Source organism: Macrotis lagotis, chromosome 1, assembly GCF_037893015.1.
Source record: "Macrotis lagotis isolate mMagLag1 chromosome 1, bilby.v1.9.chrom.fasta, whole genome shotgun sequence".
NCBI classification, from domain to species: Eukaryota; Metazoa; Chordata; class Mammalia; order Peramelemorphia; family Peramelidae; genus Macrotis; species Macrotis lagotis.
This window is the reverse complement of record NC_133658.1, coordinates 207,535,718-207,552,725: the sequence shown is the minus strand read 5'-3', so window position 1 is coordinate 207,552,725 and position 17,008 is coordinate 207,535,718. Positions and strand designations below refer to the sequence as shown.

Genomic DNA, 17,008 nt, shown 5'->3' with positions numbered 1-17,008 from the left:
GGGGGAACAACTAAATCTATTTCAAGGTATCCTTGTAGAGCCCCTGGAATTAGAGTGCATAAGATGCAAAAAGCTGACAGAAAGACTAGTCACAAAATTTTCTTAAGTAGGGGACTGTACCTTTTACCCAATTTACCTCATTCTGTTGCTTTTCACACTCAATGATCCTATTGCATTCATGGTTCAGGGCTCATTATAGTCCTAGTTGATTTAATTCTTTAGATACTTGAGAAGCTTTCCTCCTGCACATCCACAACATCTTGCTATTTCTGCTTTGTTCAGTTAGTTGTTACAGGTCTGAAAAATGAATTTCATCTTTTTAATAGATGATCTAGTTTAAAAGTATATCTAGGGGGTGGCTAGGTGGTGCAGTGGATAAAGCACCTGCCCTGGAGTCAGGAGTACCTGGGTTCAAATCCGGTCTCAGACACTTAATAATTATTTAGCTGTGTGGCCTTGGGCAAACCCTATTTGCCTTGCAAAAATCTAAGAAAAAAAAAGTATATCCACTACTTTCCTTAATGTAAACAATATTAGTTTTTCACTGCAAAAAACACAAGAGATGTATTAATTTAAAAAGTTTTTATGTAAGTAAATTTACTTTAGTCTCTTCTTCTAGTCTGGCATGGAGGAAAGTGCTTCAATAATTCATTCAGTGTTGTAACAAAAAGTAAAAAAGAGGGAAAAACCTAACACATTCATTATTTGACAGTATATACAATTTCCTCCTTGCACAGTTCTTCAACTTTATTAAAAAGGGAGGTACATTTTCTAGTTTCAGTTTCTGTGCTCTTTACATTTACATTGCTGTTATGTTTATTATTTTCTTGTTCCTGTTTATTTCTTTTCTTTTCTTTTTTTCTTTTTTAGGCTTTTTGCAAGGCAAATGGAGTTAAGTGTCTTGCCCAAGGCCACACAGCTAGGTAATTATTAAGTGTTTGAGGCCACACAGCTGCATTGTAAGTGTCTGAGGTCGCATTTGAACTCAGGTACTCCTGACTCCAGGGCTAGTGCTCTATCCACTGTGCCACCTAGCCGCCCCCTTTTTCCCCATTTTTAAGCAACAATATTCTTCATTTTATTTTTTTATTTTGAATTTTTTTACAAATTTTCCCCTAATATTGCTTCCCTTCCCCCACCACCCACATAAGGCAATCTATTAGTCTTTACATTGTTTCCATGGTATACATTGATCTAAGTTGAATGTGATGAGAGAGAAATCATATCCTTAAGGAAGAAAAATAAAATATTGTGCCTGATTGTTGCACTAATGGAATAAGCAAGTCCATCAAGGTTGGTCATCACCCTTATGTTGCTGCTAGGGTGCACAACGTTCCTCTAGTTCTGCTCATCTTGCCCAACATCAGTTCATGCAAATCTTTCTGGGCTTCCCTAAATTCTCAATTCTCATCCCTCCTGGCTTCTAATAGAACAGTAGTGTTCTATCACATACATATACCACATTTTGTTAAGCTATGTCCCAATTGAAGGACATTTACTTAATTTCCAATTCCTTGCCACCACAAACAGAGCTGCTATTAATATTTTTGTACAAGTGATTTTTTTTATACATTACTAAAATATTCTTGTTTAAGAATATAGACCCTCATGAGAAATAAAGGAAAGAGAAAAAATGTGTTTCAGTTTGTGTTCTGATACCATCACCTCTATCTCAGGTGGACCACATTCTTTATGACAAATCCATCATAAAAGTTACTTCCATATTTTACCACTGTTGCTGTTGCTGACTGTAATTCCCTCCATCCATTCTTCCCCACTACTATATATTATATTTTCTCTCTCCTTTCACTCTGTCCCTCTTCTAAAATGTGCTGTAGCATAGCTGAGTGGCACAGCGGACTGATCACTGGCTCTGGGGCCAAGAGGCCCTGAGCCCACATACCACCCCTGAGACCCAACAAACACCCTGCCCAGTGGTCCTGGACAGGCCACCCAATCCCAGCCCCTTGCAAGAAGTAAAGAAAGAAAATGTGCTATATCTGACTATTTTCTCCTATGATCTACCTTTTCCTCTATCACCCACATTCCCCCCTCATTCCCCCTTTTCCCACCTCTCCTTTTTACTTTAGATATCTACACCCGATTGAGTGTGTATGCTGTTTCCTCTCTGAGCCATTTCTTTTGAGAGTGAAGGTTCCCTCATTCCCCCTCACCTTCCCCCTTCCATATCATTGCAAAAGCTCATTGTAAAAAAAAAAAAATTATATGAAATATCTTAGCCTATTCCACCTCTCCTTTCTCATACTCCCAGTGCATTTCCCTTTTAGCCATTGACTCCATTTTTGCAATATATTATATCTTCAAATTCAGTTCTCTCCTGTGCTTCATCTATAAAAGCTCCTTCTACCTGCTCTATTAAATGTAAAGGTTCATATGAGTATTATCATTATCATTTTTTTCTATGCAGGAATACATGCAATTTATCATCATTAAGTCCCTCATAATTTACTCTTTTCCTCTGCTCTCTGTGCTTCACTTGAGTCTTCTGTTCAGCTCTGGTCATTTCAACAGGAACATTTGAAATTCTCCTCTTTCATTGAAAGTCCAGCTTTTCCCCTGGAAGAGGATGTTCAGTTTTGCTGGGTAGTTGATTCTTGGTTGCATTCCAAATTCTTTTGCTTTCTGGAATATTATATTCCAAGCTCTATGAGCCCTTAATGTAGTTGCTGCTAAGTCCTGTGTGATCCCGACTGCAGCTCCTTGATATTTGAATTATGTCCTTCTGGCTGCTTGTAATATTTTCTCTTTGACTTGGGAGTTCTGGAACTTGGCTGTAATATTCCTGGGGGTTGTTTTTTTGTATCTCTTTCTGGGGGAGATCAGTGGATTCTCTCAATTTCTATTTTGCCCTCTGCTTCTGGGATATCAGGTGGTAGATTTCTTTTTATTTTTTTAGTTTTTGCAAGGCAATGGGGTTAAGTGGCTTGCCCAAGGCCACACAGCTAGGTAATTATTAAGTGTCTGAGGCTGCATTTGAACTCAGGTACTCCTGACTCCAAGGCCAGTGCTCTATCCACTGCACCACCTTAGCTGCCTGCACTGCGCCACCTAGCTGCCCTGCGCTACCTAGCCGCCTGGTAGATTTCTTTAAAAATGAAGTCAAGGCTCTTTTCCTGATCATGACTTTTAGATATTCCAATAATTTTTAAATTATCTTTCCTAAATCTGTTTTCCAGATCAGTTGTTTTTTCAATGAAATGTTTCACATTTTCTTCTAATTTTTCATTCTTTTGGTGTTTAAGTATTGTATCTTGACTTGTTGTAAAGCCATCAGCTTCCTTTAGCTCCATTCTACATCTGAAGGATGTGTTTCCCTCAGAGAGCTTTTTTATCTCCTTTTCCATCTGGTCAATTCTGCTTTTTAAAACATTCTTCTCCTCAATAACTTTTTGTACTGTTTTGTCTATTTGACTATGCTGGTTTTTAACATGTTATTTTCTTCAGCATTTTTTTTGGATCTCCTTGACTAAGCTGCTGACTTTTTTTTTCCATGTTTTTCCTGCATCTCTCTCATTTCTTTTCTCAATTTTTCTTCTATCTCCCTTACTTAATTTTCAAAATCGTTTTTGAGCTCTGTCATAGTGTGAACCCAACTTCTGTTTTTCTTGGAATCTTTAGATGCAGGAGCTTGTACTTCCTCATCTTCAGATTGAGTATTTTGATCCTTCTTGGGATCATAGACAATGTATTTCTCAATGGTGTGCTTTTTTTTTCTTTGTTTACTCATTTCCTCTGCCTATGCTTGGTTTTGGGGTGATTCATGAACTTTTGAGTATTATTGGGCCACCCGCTTTGTGGGTTTTTTGGGACACCCTACTGGGAACTTTATTCCTCCAAGGTCTTATTCTCTCTTGTCTGTGCTTTGATATGTAGATGACCACAGGCACTCTCTTCTGCCCTGGAGCTGTGAGGAGAGTCCTTGCTATTGTTGTATAGAAGGCCAAATTGCAACCTAGATCTGAGTGTGGGCCAACAACAGAATCCTGCCCCAGGGAGAGCAGAGAGATTTCTGCAGTCTCCCCTGACCCCCTTACCATCTGTGGGCTGTGCTCTGGAGGTGCAGGTTGGGTTCCCCAGATTCCTGCTGCAGGTTCTCGCTGCAGGGCTGCTCTGAGGCTGGTACTCCTCACTCCACACTCACTCTGGTGCATCAGAGTTCTCTCACCTCCCCTTCAAGCTGGGCTGGGCTGCGCTGAGCTGAGGCCCAGGCTTTTTTCCTAATCCCCAGTCCTGGTAAAACACACCTTTCCCTTGGATCTTCCAAGTTATCTTGGACTGGGAAATTGTATCACTCAGTCTTTCTGCGGTTCTGCCCCTCTAAATTTTAGCTAGAATCCTAATTTGATGGCTTTTGGTATTTTTTGGGGGGAAGGAGTTTCTGGGAAATGCTATCTTCACACTGCCGTCTTGGCTTTGCCAGATCGTATGTTCTAATGTGTTTATTTGTATCTTTTTTTGCAGTTCCTCCAGTATTTACTATTTTCATCTTTTGAAATCTTTACTAGTTGCTAGATGAGTTTTTTGGATTGCATGTTTCTTATTAACAGAGCAGTTTTTAATTTGGTTGTTAATAGTTTTTAGTTACTCTTTGGAGAATTGTTTCTTCAAATCCATTAACCATTTGTCTACTGCTCAAACCCTTCATTTTACATAGGACCAATATGAGAGATGAGATTAAAAAAAGAATTAAGGGCATATAACTCATTACTAGAGTCAGTTTTATAAAAAGCTTTCCATCATTTTTCAGATTGACCTTATTAATTAGTGGTACGTTTTTGCTGTACATTTCCACCTGACTGTCCCATGGGTATTTTGAACTCACTATTTCCAAAATAAATTCAATATTTTTTCTTTTCTCTCCAAACATAAAAAAAGAATCAAAATTAAAATAAAACCTTCCCCATTTCAGTTAAGGACTCCACCACCATTTTAGTCATCCAGGTTCACACATTTGAAGTTATCCATAAGTCTTTTCTTCAATTCCCATAATTACTTAGTTGCTAGAGCATTTATATCCCTCCACAGTCCTTAGTTTCATAGCTTCCATTCTAGTTCAAGCCCTCAAAACACCTTTCTGGACTAACTAGTAGTACCTTTCGCATTTGGACTTTTTGTTTGTTTCTTCCCTCTGCAATCTATTCTCTCGAAGATTCCAAATTTATTCCTAAAACAAAGAAAGATCTGACCATATTATTACCTCTCCTCAAAAAAAAACTTCAATAGATGGCGACATGAAAGGATCGAGTCTTAGGTGCTCTCTGATAAAAACTCATAAACTAAGGACTCTAACTAAACTTTCGAGAGACAGAACCCACAAAGGGACCCAGTGAGGCAGTTCTCCTACTCAAGGTAACCTGGAAAAGAGCAGAAAGGCTCTGCTCCCCGGGGTTGGAGGGGCAGCCTGCCAGAGCCAAAGAACTTCAGCCTTCCGGAGGCAGCCCCAGGGCGCTGGGAGCTGTAGCTCACAGCAGCAGGGGAGTCTCCTGAGCTGCACCCCAGGGAGCACCGGGCACAAAGTGGGGGAACAATGGGGGACCTCTGCCAGAGCAAGCACGTGGAGCCCAGCCCTCAGAGCATACAGCAAGCAGCTTGGTCTTTAGACTGCTCAGATCCAGGAACAGAAGCAGGCAGAGTAAGCAGGAGCCCCCAGGGCATGAGCCCATTGAGCTGAGGGAGGGGAGTGAAGAGAGAGAGAGACTGCAGAGCTCTGTCCTCTGCCCCTGGAACAGGACTCTGGGGCTCTGACAACATTCAGATCCTGATCCCAGTCTAGGCCCCCCCATAGAACAACAGGGCCCCCCCCCCCCACCTTGGCCCCATGGCAGAGGGGGCTGCTTATGGTCATTCACAGACCAGGAGGGAGGACAGAGCCTCACACACTGAGACCCTTCTGGGAGTATCCCAAAAGCTCAGGAAGCACCCCTCAAAAAACAGGCTTAGGCTGGGAAAATGAACAAGCAAAGAAACAAGAGGAAGACCATTGAGAAATATTTTGCAAATGAGCCCAAGAAGGATCAAAATACTCAGTCTGAAGATGAGGAAGCACAAGCTCCTGCATCTAAAGACTCCAAGAAAAAACAGAAATTGGGCTCAGGCTATGATAGAGCTCAAAAAAGACTTTGAAAATCAAATGAGGGAGTTGGAAGAAAAAATGGGAAAGGAAAGGAGATGCAGGAAAAACATGAAAATGAAGTCAGCAGCTTAGTCAAGGAAATCCAAAAAAATGCTCAAGAAAATAGCATGCTAAGAAACAGCTTAGGTCAAATGGATAAAACAGTTCAAAAAGTTATTGAGGAGAAGAATGCTTTAAAAAGCAAAATTGGCCAGATGGGAAAAGAGATAAGAAAACTCTCTGAGGAGAACAAATCCTTCAGACAAAGAATAGAATTCAGGGAGATTGATGAATTTACGAGAAATCAGGAATCAATACTTCAAAACCAAAAAAATGAAAAATTAGAAGAAAATGTGAAATATCTCATTGAAAAACAACTGATATTGAAAACAGACTTAGGAAAGATAATTTAAAAATTATTGGAATACCTGAAAGTCATGATCAGGAAAAGAGCCTTGACATCATTTTCAAAGAATTACTACAGGAAAATTGCCCTGATATTCTAGAAGCAGAGGGCAAAATAGAAATGGAGAGAATCCACCAATCCCCCCGAGAAAGAGATGCCAAAAAACCAACCCCCCAGGAATATTATAGCTAAGTTCCAGAACTCCCAAGTCAAAGAGAAAATATTACAAGCAGCTAGAAGGACACAGTTCAAATATCATTGAGCTGCAGTCAGCATCACACAGGACTTAGCAGCAGCTACATTGGAAGCTCATAGGGCTTGGAATACAATATACAGGGAGGCAAAAGAGCTTAGAATGCATCCAAGAATGAACTACCCAGTAAGGCTGAATGTCCTCTCCCAGGGGAAAAAGATGGACTTTCAATGAACCAGGGGAATTTCAAATGTTCCTTTTGGAATGGCCAGAGCTGAACAGAAGGTTTGATCTTCAGATACAGGACTCAGGTGAAGCATGGAGATTGGAGGAGGGGGGGGGATATGAGAGACTTAATGCGGATGAACTGCATGTATAGAAAAATGATACTGATAATATTCATATGAACCATCTCAGTTAATAGAGCAGGTAGAGGGAGCTTTTATGGTTGAAGCACAGGAGAAAGCTGAATTTGAAGATAAAATATGGTGTAAAAATGTAGTCAATAGGAAAAAAAGGGAAATGGAATGGGAGAAAGAAAAAGGAGAGGGGGAATAATCCAAGATATTTCACATAATAAGATTTTTTTCATTACAATGAACTATTGCAATGATTTGGAATGGGGGAGGCAAGGGGGAATGAGGGAACCTTTGCTCTCATCAGAGATGGCTAGGAGAGGAAACAGCAAATATACTCAATGGGGTATAGACAACTGGAGTAAGAAGGAGAGGGGAGCAGGGGGAAGGGGTGGGGATGTGAATAAAGGAGGAAAGGATGGACCATGGGGGGATAGTGGTCAGATATAACACATTTTCTTTTTTACTTCTTGCAAGGGGCTGGGATTGGATGGCCTGCCCAGGACCATAGGGCTAGGTGGTTTCTGGGCCTAAGGGGTGGTATGGGGGCTCAGGGCTTCTTGGCCCCAGGACCAGGGATCTGTCTGCTGCGCCACTCAGTGACCCTACAGCAGAGTCAGAGTGAAAGGAGAGAGAAAATAGAGTACTTGGTAGTGGAGAAATAAGAAAGGAGGGAGTTGCGATCAGCAATGGCACTGGTGGAAAAATATAGAAGTAACTTTTGTGATGGACTTTTCATAAAGAATGTGATCCACCCATGATAGAGTTGATGGTGTTGGAACATAGACTGAAGCACATTTTTTGTTATTATTATTTGGGGGAGGGTGCAGGGCAAGTGGGGCTGGGTGGCCTGCCTGGGGCCACATAGCAGGGTGATCTTCGGGTGTCTGGGGCTGGATTCGGACCCAGGTGCTCCTGGCTCAAGGGCCAATGCCCTGTCTGCCACCCAGCCAGCCCTACTATTATTACTATTTTATTTTGGGTCTTTTTTTTTCTTTTGCTTTTTGGTTTTTGTAGGGCAGTGGGGATTGGGTGGCTTGCATGTCACATGGCTGGGTGACTATTGGGTTTCCGAGGCTGCATATGGACTCGGGTGCTTGTGGCTCCAGGGCTGGTGCTTTGTCCATTGTGCCACCTGGCCATACCTACAATTATTACTATTATTTTTTTAATTTTAATTTTTTTTCTCTCCCCTTTACTTTTTCGCCCAAGCAAGTCTATCTATATTCATGGGGGGAGGGGTAATTTGTTTACTTGTAAACAAATATATTTTATTAATGTAAAAAAAATTTGTACAAAATGAGAATAAAAAAATAAATTAAAAAAAAAAACTTCAATAGCTCCCTTTTCCTTTTAGAGTAAATTCCAGACTTCTCAGCTTCTCATATAAATGCTTACTTTTCTATAATTATTTCATTCATTGACATTAATTTTGTTAACCTGCTGATTGTTAACTGCATCTAGATTTTTGAAAAGTTTGCTCCTTCATTTCTGAAATGTGTCCCCTTCTGACTCAGTTTCTTTTCAAAGAAAAGATTTGGTAACATCTCCTTTTCAAGGTTCAATTCCTCCAAGTTATCAATATTCTTTTTCTCTTGAAATCACTGTGTATTTACTGATCTGTGTATAAGTTTTGCACTTCTTCCTGGAATGTAAATTCCCAGCAATTAGAAACAGTTTTTTTCAGCTATTTTTAGTGTGTAGCATTCAGTGTGTAACATTAGAAGAACCAGAATTTAAGTCAAAGAAAAACTGTAATAAAACTTTTGCATTAGTTGATGCATCTTGTGCTTCTAGTGTTAATAAATATTTATTTCATTGCATTTCATTTTACTGTTAATGAAATTGAAGTCTAAAGTACTCCTGACTCTAGGGCCAGTGCTCTATCCACTGCGCCACCTAGCTGCCCCGATGAAATTGAAGTCTAGAGAGCACAAGTGGGATGGTGAATAGCAGTTCCATGTCTTCTGACTCTTAATCCATTACTTTTTTCCATTTCATCACACTGTCCAAGTTTTTCTATAGTAATAAAAATAAGGTGCAAGTGTGAGAGGCTGCAAAAGTCAGTGTTAGAAAGATGAGTCTTGCTTTGAATATTAGTGGGTTTTTTTTTTTTACTTTTACAAGGCAATGGGATTAAGTGACTTGCTCAAGGTCACACAGCTAAGTAAATATTAAGTGTCTGAGGTTGGATTTGAACTCCTGACTTCAGGACTGGTGCTCCATCTACTGTATTACCTAGCCACCCTGAATATTAGTGTAATGTGAGCAAGGATATGGTCTAGGCAGACAAGAGGATGTACTGAAAATTATTACCCCATTCTCTTCAGACATATTGGCTTCATTGTCAGTAACACATATTTCTGGTTTCTTGACATTCCTTTAACCTGCTGATCACAAGTTATTGGTGGCAATGCTCAAATGAGTGTTAAAATGATTCTACATTTGTCTTTGGATTTGGATCCTTAGTATGTTTAGAGGAAAATGTCCTTTATTTTTTTAGAGATGCAAGAGACTTTTGAAGGATATTTAGAGTTTGTAGTAATTGGTGAGCAGAGTTTGTTAATTTTAATCTTATAAGTCAATGTTTAATAGGGATAAGATTATTTTATGCAGTTGGTGATGCTACATTTTTAGATTTTGAAGATTTGTGTGTCAAATGAAGTTATAGTACTTTTGAGACTTGTCTTTGGGGAAAACTATTATAGACTTTTTGCAAATATGGGTGTTAACATTGTACTAGAGCTCAGCCTTAACATCAAAGCCCATTCCTACTTTGTTACCATAGAATCATTTGCAAATTAAGACCTGGCTTTTGGAAACAGACCTGGCCTTGAGTATTTTCTAACTTTAAAATTCTGGCTATAGTTATTTTTATTACTTTAAAGGTGACAGTTGAAAAGTTATTACCTTAGGTATCTATGTGTATTTGCATTCCTTTTTCGACCTATATGTGGTTTCCTTCATTTTGGTTCAAATTTAAAGACAAACAAAGAGTGTTTGGTGACATACAAGATAAGATTTTTTTGATGAATTCTTTGGGACTTGCCATTAAAAGTATCACTGTATTTTAGAAAATTGTTCACTGTTATCTCCTTGCAATGAAAGAATGTTGTGTATGCTCCAAATGCGGAAAAATAATTCCATCCTTTTACTTTTTTATTTCTTTTCTTTGTGCTTTTATAAATTGCATTATTCTTTGTTCTTTGGAGATTCTGTTCCCAGAAGTGCTAGAATAGTTTTTTCCCTTAAGTATTCACTTCCCATGCTTTCATTTTAACTTTAACTTCTTTCCCCTCCACCTGAAACATGTCTTCTACAAAGGCAAATGTGAACATCTTTAAGAGTATGTGGGAACTTTCTTCTTATCAGTGATCTCCTTGGGGGTCATCTTGTATTGGGATATCTAGATCAAAGAGTCTAGATGTTTTATTTACTTTATTTATATAATTTCACATTGCTTTCTAATGTGATTAATACTGAGTAAAAGCTCTACCAACAATGCATTAATTTGCCAATCTTTCCACATTTCCTTCAGCATTGACTTTTCCCATCCTTTGTCATCATCTTTGCCAATTTACCCAGTGAGGTAAAACTTCCGTGTTGTTTTGATGTTCATGCCTTTTATCATTGATGATTTGAAGCATATTTTCATAAAGTTGTTAATAGTTTGCAATTCTTCATTTGAAAAAACTCATTTATATCATTTGACCACTTTCTTTTTGGAGAATGACTTTTGGGTATATATCTTTATGTATAGTTCTCTGTCTCTTTCTGTTTCTTTCCCCCTCTCCTTCCTTCCCTCTTTCACCTTCTCTTTTTCTCTTCCCCTCTCTCTGTTGCTCTCTGATTCTCATTTCCTTCTTGTCCTGGATATTTTGTTTGTGTAGAAGATTTTCAGGTTCTTGAGATCAAGGTTATTTGTTTTATATTTTGTCATTGTCTCTATCCCTTATATGGTAAAGAACACATTTACCTATAGCTGTGAGAGTATATGATCTTCTTTTCTATGGTATGATCTTAAATATTAATATCAACATTCTATTTCAAATTTATTAGGGAATATGTCATTGATGTTGGTCCAAACCCAACTTTTTTCCAGACTTCTTTATAATTTGCTCAGCAATTTTTTTAATCAAATAGGGAATTTTTTCTTGAGTAATGTATGTTTTCTATTTTATAAAACAGTTTTATTGAGTTTAATTGTTTTTTATTCTCCCTTTTCTAGTCTGTACAAATTGATCTCCTTTTTGATTGTGACCAACATCAAATGATTTTGATGACTGCTACATTTTAATATAGTTTGAACTCTGGAAGTACTGTTCCCCCCTTTACTCTATTTTTTCATTTTTCCTTTGATTTTCTAGATTTTTTGACCTTCCAAATGGATTTTGTTACTATTTTCTGATGTTCAGTAAAGTTTCGCTTTGACAGTTTGATTAGACTACAGAAACTGCAAATGAACTTTGGTAGTCTAATAATTTTTATTGTTTTGGCATGGTGAAGTGATGAATACTTTGTTTCCTTAAAACTTTTCCTTTATGAGACTCAGGTGCGCTAAAGTCTGGCCATTGAGAAATTCTTGACAATCAAATATAGAATGCCATACTTTTTCAATCCCAAATTTTGAAGTAAGACTTCTTTTGAGCCCTCTGCCTCTTGAAATATCTTCATTAAAGCATGGAATGAATTATGGTACTGATGCTGAATGAAGGGAGCAGACAGAACCAAGAGAACAATGTACACATTAACAACAACATTGAGTTGATCCACCTTCATGAAAACAGCTCCTCTCAGCTGTTCAGAGAGTTAGGACTACCCTAGGAGACTGGCTATAGATAAGGCTATCCCTAACCAGAGGAAGAAAAACAAACAAACCAAAACAACCCTATAGAACCTGAATGAGTACTACATTCATTTTTTTAAAATTTCTCTCATGTATTTTTTTTTTTTAGGTTTTTGCAAGGCAAATGGGGTTAAGTGGCTTGCCCAAGGCCATACAGCTAGGTAATTATTAAGTGTATGAGACTGGATTTGAACCCAGCTACTCCTGACTCCAAGGCTGGTGCTTTATCCACTACGACAACTAGCCGCCCTCTCTCATGTATTTCTTTTCTATCTCATGATTTTTTTCTCTTTTCCTTACTTCTAATTCCTCATGTAGAAATTGACATGTTAAACACAAATGTATATGTACAATATTCACCCTTTTGCTGCTGAGGAGAGGGAGGCGGGAAGGGAAGGTGGAAAGAACTTATGGTAAAATTAAAAATATGCATATATATGTGGATGAATGTTGAAAAACTTTCATATCATGTAATTGGAAAAATAAAATATCAATAAAAATAAATATCTCCTTTAAACACAATTTTTAATATGTTTAGCTCAGATAGGAACTTAACCTTATATAAAACTTTATTTGTCTCTGAGAAGAACATATACTATAGCTTGATATGATTTTGTCCTACTCTATATTAAACACTGAGATACATGTAGCATATTTCAAATAAGTTGACTTGTAGTTTATTCTAAACCTCTGATACTTATTAATCAAGTGACCTTAGACAGGTAACTTCAATAGACCTGTTTATTTTTCTGTAAAATGAGGAGGTTGTATTAGATGACTTTTTTTTTAGGTTTTTACAAGGCAAATGGGGTTAAGTGGCTTGCCGAAGGCCACACAGCTAGGTAAGGTAATTATTAAGTGTCTCAGACTAGATTTGAACCCAGGTACTCCTGACTCCAGGGCTGGTGCTCTATCCACTGTGCCACCTAGCCGCCCCTATAATAGATGACTTTTGAAGTAACTTCTTTATCCTGTCATTAGTCACTAAATCACTTTGATGCCTCATTATGACTTTGAGATGACCCTGTGTTCTTGAAGGTTATGCCTGTAAAAAGGGAGCTTTGATAGATCTTATCAAACTCAGAATTCTTTTTTTGGGGGGGAGGCTTAGTGTGTTGAAATCCTTTTTTCTGAGGATCAGGCTACTTAAGATCAGAGTGCCTCCTTGGACTATCAAGGGATAAATTATTCTTGGCAGTAGCAACTCTTGAAGACATCACTGTGATTTTGATCTTTGACTAGGGAAGATAATCAAATCTTTCAAATATTGAATGTAGACAGAACTACTTAATAGTCTAGTAGCAAAGGTGAATTTGAATAAAGTTACAGACATAGATGATGATGTTTGTCCTTCCTTCTCGATGAAGACCATGACATCAGGGAGGTGATGCCATGAGAAGCACATGAATGGGATTTGAGTGAGGGGTATGCTGTGCTATGTCACCAGCCTCTCTTTCTTCTCCAGAGCCATCTGGGTCCAGTAGCCAAATATGAATCAAGATGACTGGAGATGGCCCTTGATGCAAGGCCCTGGAAGCAAGATGACTTGCTCAAGTTCACATTCGTGACAGTTGGTGGCACTGTGGATAGAGAGTACCAGCCCTGGTGGTTGGAGTTCCTGAGTTTGAATCCAGTCTCAGACACTTGACACTCACTAGCTGTGTGACCTTGGACAAGTCACTTCACCCTGATTGCCTCACATTCAGGGTCATCTCCAGTCCCTCACTCAAATCCCCTTACTCTGCATGTTGTAGCATCACCTTACTGATATCATGACCTTCTTCCAAAATGAAGGACAAACTTCAACAGACTTATAAGTGATCATCTAAATGACTTTAGAGATTCTTGTATTTGGACAGGGGAACATTTAAAGATGAGTAAACTAAAATCTATAAAAATTGTCAAATAGCTTGCTAGCGGTAGAATTGAGACTAGAACTCACATCTTAACTCTTAGTGCAGTTCTCATTCCACCATATTGTACTGAAGGAAAAAGAAAACAGGGAGGATACTTGATATTGTTAGAATTTACCACATTTTTCTTAGCTTAAATGGAAACTTGAGATATGAAATCACAAAAGAGCCTACAGATCTGTTATAGTGAACTCAGTTACTCATGTTGGATTTGAGTAGTGACAAGCATAAGTGAGAAGTTATGTGACTTGTCCAAAGTCAGTCCAGAGTCACTTCAGGGTGACCTTAACCAAGTCAGTTGTAACAATTCATCTTCTGTGAAGCCCTAGTGTGGGAAATTCTTTCTTGCTCAGTGATATGAAAGAATCTAGGGAGCTTTTTTTTTTTAGAGTACTTAGAGTCCTTTTCCTAAATTCATTTAATATTAGAAGATCAAAACTTATTTAAGGCCAAATAATACAGTATGATTAGAAAATGTATTAGAAAACAACAACAAAAAAACCCCCACAGTTGCTCTATGACCAGATGGTAGAGTAGAAAGCCACCCCCCCCCCAAGAGAGACCTTTGAATATGGGAAAATTGGTGAGATATCCAGAAGGAAGGGAGATGCTTTGATGACTTCAGGTCTTTGTGATAAGATAAGATGTAATTTTAGGGAAAGTAAGGAGGGAAGTTGAGATCTAAATCTAAAGCTGGAGAAAGAATCAGAATGATATAGAAGACTTTCCTTGTTGGGTTGGCAAATGAAATCAGATAAGGAGCCATGAAACCAAATATACTATTATATTCTAAGACACAGTGACCCTTGTGCTTTAGAACATTTAAGGGGGATAGTTCTAGGTATAGAAGACTCATTCATTTGTATTTATTCTCTTTTGGGCATTTAAAATAGAGATCATCAAGTTCATAACACCTGGGAAGAAAAGAGGTGTAAGATTTTCTGATTTGTTTAAGTATAGAAAGACTTGGTTTAACTTTTAAAAATTAAGATAATTCAAATGAACTAACCACTAAAGGTTTACTTTATTATTGTTTGCCTTTGCTACATATGTATACTTTGCAGCTTAGAAATTGTTTTTTTTCCTTTTTAAGGTTTTTGCAAGGCAATGGGGTTAAGTGGCTTGCCCAAGGCCACACAGCTAGGAAATTATTAAGTGTCTGAGGCTGGATTTGAACTTAGGTACTCCTGACTCCAGGGCCGGTGCTTTATCTACTGTGCCATCTAGCCGCCCCTAGAAATTGTCTTTTAACAAAAACTATCTTTTCATATAGATAATACCATTATACTCAGAAAGCATGGAAGAATTTTCATCATTAAAAATATCTCAGTAAACTTTAGTTCCTCATTCACTGAGTAATGTCTATTATTACCTGGTTTTGACTTAAGATTTTCATCTGTTTTTTTTCCAGAATGCATAGAAATAGCATATGTATTGAACTGATATAAGAATCATTTAGGTATGTAACATTGTAGAAACCCTGAGAGGGAAACCAAAGAAATGGTTGAAGCCAGGCCAGTGGCAATAAAGTGCTTCTTTTACAACAAGGATAATTAATTTAACAGGATTTTTGAGCCCCTACTATGTCTAGGTACTGTTCTATTATAATAATTCCCTCCATTGAAATTGGATTTCCTTTGCTCATTGAGGTATGGCAGTAACACTGAGTCTCAAAGGCTAGGCCATTTGGGCATAAGCTCTCATAGGAAAAAAAAAATATAAAGACCCTATAGTGTGGGTACATCTGTTGTCAGAATACCAATTTGGCTCATAACTAGAAAGGTCATCACTTTTGATGATTATTTTTTCAAAAATAGAAGCTCATTAAGATGTTAAAGAGGGTTTCCTAAAAATCATATCCTTGAAGTATTAAAATGGGTAGCAATTGATATTTAAATCTTCATCTTAAAGTTACAAAATAATTTTCAAGTAGTATTTTATTTCAACTCACTATATGAAGGTAGGTGATGTTTATTTTATTGTATCCATTTTTATAGATAAGGAAACTGAGATTCAGAGAACTTATCTGATTTGCCTGAGGTCACAAAACAAATGACAAAACTTAGTAATTACAGCAAGGTGAAATGCCTTACTGCCTCTATTTGTATAAAATAGTTATTTGACATTTTTCTACTAGGCATTTAGCAGACAAAATGTAACATGTCTCTAACTAATCATGAGGAGTGATTGCCATTAGTCTCTTTCTCTTCCTACTAAAGGTATCAGGGAAAATCTTAATTTAGCCTATTTTCTTCTCCCTAAGCTTAATGTACATATATGTTAAGTCTATATGAGTTAAGTGTGGAATAAAAGATGATCACAACTGTTCTTATCCTTGTTCATTTGAATAGTCATTTATAAACTTAAATAAATTCCACACATCCTAGTATCCTAGAGAAAGTTACTGGGTTTCAGGATTTTTAGAGTTAGAACAGACCTTCTGGATTAATCTACTTCCTTTCCTATCTCTCATTGATAGATGAGGAAACTGAAATGTAAAAAAACCCCAAAAACTTTTAATGTCTTTCCTAAAGTTATATAAGTAGAAAGAACAGAGCAAGAATTCAAACCAGTCTTTTGATTCACAATCTAGTACTCTTTTCTTCCATTTTACACTGTTTTCTTGATTGATATAGTGGAATTATACCACCATTTATCTATGCTGACAACAGCAGCAATGGTAGGAATGACTACCTCATCTTCAGGGTTGCAGAGCCACATGGTAGAAGCCTTTGTGTCTGTGCAGTTCTGTTCCTCTGATCGATAATTGCCATATGGTAGAATATCTTGATTTATAGAACTCTTTCGTGCAGCAAAACAAAACTGCACTTTATTGACCAAACTTGACATTCCATCTTTTACCTTCAGGACTTTGTACATCCTCCCATGTAGAATGCTCTCTCCTTACCTCTATCTTTTGAATCTTTTGGTATAATCAAGGCTCAGTTTAAGTACAACCTCCTCTAGGAGCTTTTTCTGATCTTTTTTCCTTACTTTATGTTTCTTAATATTCTTCCCTAAATCACGATGTATACATTTTGTATTTATTTACATGCATATTTTTTGCTTCCAGTAAAATGTAAGCATGTTGAAGGCAGGGTCTGTTTCTCTTTTTTTCTCTTTTTATCCCTAGTGCCCTGCCATTTGGTCTGGCAAATAGA

At 37.7% G+C, this 17,008-nt stretch overlaps 1 protein-coding gene across 5 annotated transcripts in view; it reads left to right on the top strand.

Annotated features, from left to right (window-relative positions):
* The window catches only part of EIPR1 (EARP complex and GARP complex interacting protein 1), a 216,551-nt gene that overhangs the window by 22,669 nt on the left and 176,874 nt on the right, over positions 1-17,008 (top strand). Inside the window, exons 1-2 of one of the 5 annotated variants that reach the window (XM_074209578.1) lie at positions 12,048-12,095; positions 15,259-15,306. The exons of the other annotated variants lie outside the window; for them this stretch is intronic. The gene's annotated coding sequence lies outside the window, so the exon portion shown is untranslated. Of the gene's footprint in view, positions 1-12,047; positions 12,096-15,258; positions 15,307-17,008 lie in introns of those variants that run through there. 5 annotated transcript variants of the gene reach the window in all.